Source organism: Ambystoma mexicanum, chromosome 6q (genome assembly GCF_040938575.1).
Source record: "Ambystoma mexicanum isolate Mex_15411 chromosome 6q, UKY_AmexF1_1, whole genome shotgun sequence".
Classification (NCBI taxonomy): Eukaryota; Metazoa; Chordata; class Amphibia; order Caudata; family Ambystomatidae; genus Ambystoma; species Ambystoma mexicanum.
Genome location: NC_090937.1, coordinates 175,293,286 through 175,297,478, shown reverse-complemented (window position 1 = coordinate 175,297,478; position 4,193 = coordinate 175,293,286). Strand labels below are relative to the sequence as shown.

The 4,193-nt window shown below is 49.4% G+C and overlaps 1 pseudogene; it reads left to right on the top strand.

Moving 5' to 3' along the window:
• The first annotated feature begins 605 nt into the window (after window positions 1-605).
• On the top strand, window positions 606-1,229 carry LOC138515483 (ferritin heavy chain B-like; annotated as a pseudogene).
• Window positions 1,230-4,193: the final 2,964 nt, after the last annotated feature.

The window sequence follows — 4,193 nt, the reverse complement described above, 5'->3', positions numbered from 1 at the left end:
TGCGGCTCAGGTAATTTGCCTGTCAGGGAAAAGACCTGAGGGAAGAGCCACGATTGAGTTCGGAGGGCGCGAGCGAAACGCACAGCGGCAGGCCAGAGTTCTTCACCGTTGGGGCAAGCAGAATATATGAGGCACTGCTCAGTTGCTGTGGCGGGAAACGGGAAGCCAGAAGACAATGCAGAATGGGGCTGGGATCCGCAGGGCCTATTTTAGGCTGGACTGCAGAGCTGGGCTGCCACCTCTGTGAGCCACCGCTGTTCCCGTTACCACTATTTTGGAAATTAGACCCGGCGTCCTAAACCTTTACGTCCTACCAGATCAAAATGTGTCATATAGGCAAATGCGCTGTCCTTCCTCTCTGATCTCTATAAATAAACCTGCAAAAATGAGTATTATTTAGGAATATGCAATATTGAGTGAAATGTAAAACCTGGAAATGAATACATTGAGTCCTTCCCCGTGTAGTATAAATGGAAGCCCCATTGTTTAGCGCTCAGATCCAACTAGCTCTGAGTTGTGTTCTTGCTTCAACAGTGTTTGAACGAAACGCGGCTCCGGGTTTCCTGAAACCGACATCCAATTTATAATAATTTTCGACTATCGCCATGGAGTCCCAGGTGCGCCAGAACTTCTCCTGAGAGTGCGAAGCAGCCATCAACTGCATGGTGAACACCAAGCTGTACACCTCCTATGTCTACCTGTCCATGTCCTACTACTTTGACCGGGATGATGTCGCCCTGAGCCACGTGGCCAAGTACTTCAAGGAGCAGATCCACGAGGAGCGCGAGCAAACCAAGAAGTTCATGAAATACCGGAACAAGCGTGGGGGCCGCGTGGTGCTGCAGGATATTAAGAAACCAGACCGTGATGAGTGGAACAACACCCTGGATGCCATGCAGGCTGCCCTGCAGCTGGAAAAGACCGTCAACCAGGCTCTGCTGGACCTGCACAAGCTGGCCTCTGACAAAGTCGATCCCCATCTCTGTGACTTCCTGGAGTCCGAGAACCTGGAGGAACAGGTGAAATCCATCAAGGAGCTTGGACATTACATCACCAACCTGAAGCGCTTGGGGTGCCCCAGAATGGCATGGGCGAGTACCTGTTCGACAAGCACACCATCGGGGAGAGCAGCTAAACTCCCCTTGGAAAGAAGTCGCCAGCAGAGCCCCCTCCTGCATTGCAGATCTACCGGCTTTCGATCGCTGCAGACATATTCTACCTCTCTGTAGTGACGTGACCCACTACCACCCTGTAAAGACTGGTAGGGGGTTTCTGTACTTCTGCTCTCCATATGGTAGAGGAGAGGCACAGAAGACCCCAGCAAAGATTCTCTATTACGGTAGCAATCAAGGCCTAGCTTTTCGGGATGTGATGCGGGCTGGTTCTTAAGTATAGTGTGGTCCCCGAACCCCCACAAAGAAATGTCCACACACTGTATTTCTGAAAACACAGTCTTTATATAATTAATATTCAAAGGTATGTACACGATCACAATAATGCACTTTGTACTCAGAAGTCAACAATGATAAATATATACAATTCTAAAGTGGTACCACCAATGTTATCAAATCTCATTAAAGTGCATCAACAGTACGGTTAAAATGTCACACAGATCAATAACGAGGAAACCAGCAATAGAGATAGGAAGGATCACAAGATGGTTGAAACAATAGGCAGAATGCTAACCCCTACCACTAGGCACAGTTCTGTGTGGAGATCCCCCCACCTGGGCAACTTGTAAATAAAGATATATAGCACAAGCCCAGTCCATATATTGTTCGATAGTCTTATTTCCTCCTATTAAGGTTTTACCCCCCCAATGTACCTGGTGGAGTAGAGTTCTCTGAAGATGCATCGACCGATCCTTCTTGAGTGACTCCCTTTAAAGCAGGAGCCACGGATCGTCGAGAGGCGTCGAGGAACTCGGCGTTCGGTGTCGGGGAATCGACAGCCCTTCTTGAGTGCCCTCCCTTTAAGGCAGGAGTCACGGGTCATGGAACGTCCGACGGCGATCAGGTTGAACTACGGCAGTGAAGTGGCAGCTTTGTTCCTAGCGGTGCTCGTCGACGACAGAGCGTTGGCGTCCTGCAAGGAAGAGGCATGCGGGGCACCTCGGTGACGATAGTTCTGGACCGCAAAGAGATGATGAAGAACTGTGGCCCAGCACGGGCGTCGAGTTGTTGGCGTCTCTGTGGTCCTTAGGTGGCGGGAAACCCACCGGCGGATGCTCCTCGGCACGTCGATGGTCAGGCCTTCTCCAGCAGGATAAAGCGGGCGACGATGCAGACGAGAGCGTCCGATGATCAAATGAAGTTCTTAGGCAAATGGGAGCACGGCGGCTCCGGTCGGCGACGGTGGTCGTCGACAGTGGCGGACAACAGTCCGAGTGCTTCTCTTTGAGATTCCGCGGCAGTCCCCATCTCGGGTTGGCAGCCTGTCGAAGGTCTGTCTACCAGGGAGCTTTGGCAAAGATCAGCTGGTGCACAATGGTCCCTCGTAGCTCGGGAAGAGAGCGCCTTACCAGGTCCTCTCTGGGTCAGTCCTTGGAGGCACAGCAGCTTTCAGATTGTGAAGGAGAGCAACAGCAATTCTTCTCGTCAAGGCCAAGCTTCAGTTACTCCAGTTACTTGTCATAGTGGACTTCAGCTTCTGAACACGATTCCTAACAGTGAGAGGTCCCCAGATATACTGTTGATCTCCCATTCATTTTGCTGGGTCATGCTCAAGCATCCAATCACGACTAAGGGCATTCATGCAGGCAGGCAAACAATCAGGCACACAAGGTATTCAGGCCATTCACTTGTCTCCAGACACTCACAACAAGTTATGTGTATTGGGCCAAGTACCGAGCCATTCAACACTCCAAACTGCATTCATACCGGTTTCGGGCAGGGCTGTCTCAGTCATTGTGTCAACCACCAGATACTAGACATCCACAACACAGAATGCATATTCGTCACACACTATTAACCCAGGTCCCACCCACAGAAGGTACCCACAACATACATCACCGGGAAGGCTCCAGCTAGTCTGGCCGGGCCTTCACAACAACACCATATATGGCATTTCCACCCAACAGCCAGTCAGGGGTAAGAGACAGAGTCAGGGCTTCCCAGGACTTTGGGAAAACAAGGTAATAGGTAATAGAAATCAAGAGGCCACACGGGCCATCTTGTTTTCCATCAGGAATCAACTCATCCGAATGGCAGGGCCGGGGTATCCCCAAAATGGAGGATACTGCGGGCACCTGTCAAATTCAGCATGGAGCTGCCACCAGCCCATACCCTGCTCTGCGGGCCTCCCACAGGTGCCCAAAAACATACACTAGGGGCACAGGGTTGCACCCCCACCCATGGGTGCCATAAGGGTATCCCACGGGTCCGTTCACCAAACCAAAAGAGAGAGAGCTGCACCGCCAGGAGTTTCACATGAACTCCTGCGCGAAAAACACGACAGAACACATGATAAAAAGCAGTAAAGGACAAGGATACGGAAGCCCTGTCCCTCCAATGCATTTCCAGCATCACACACCCTTCCCTCAAGGTGTATGTTAACTTGTCTATGTTCTCAACATTTTTTCAAGAAAAATAAAGGTTTTCAGTGCTGGAAGAAAAAAAAAATAATAAAAAAAAAAAGGAAATGAATACATTACTTGTTGCACGTAAGATGAAATACTTTAATATGAAGACAGCCTTTGAATAGAAATGTAATGGAATTAGGCTAGCAATAGAATTGAATGTGTGGATGTATACGTTTTGCACAGGGCAGAATTAAGTCACACTTTTGTCATCTCTACGCATAATGTACCCAAAAGTTGCACTGTCTGTTGAAGTGATCTTCAGTCGCTCATTAAACTGTCAAGCACCTGACAGCAATGACGGTCCAATTATAGCAGAGCTCCTCTGCATTACTTTTGACTTTATCCGATTAATCCTTCAATCGAAAAAAAACCAGAACATTTTGCTCCTAACAGAATTATATTTGCAGAGAACTAGTTAACAGTGCGCCTGTAATTATTTAAAAACCCTGGAGACGCGCCAAGGGGCTCACCTGCAAGCTGCCTCCTGGAATTGAGAAGCCTGCCAGGACCTTGCGTCAGCTGCTAGCGCGTTATTTTTACACCTTCTGACAGGCTGAGCTAATGTTTCACCGTTTTACAGAACTTCAATCCCAGGGCGCTTCGCTGCTGTGGC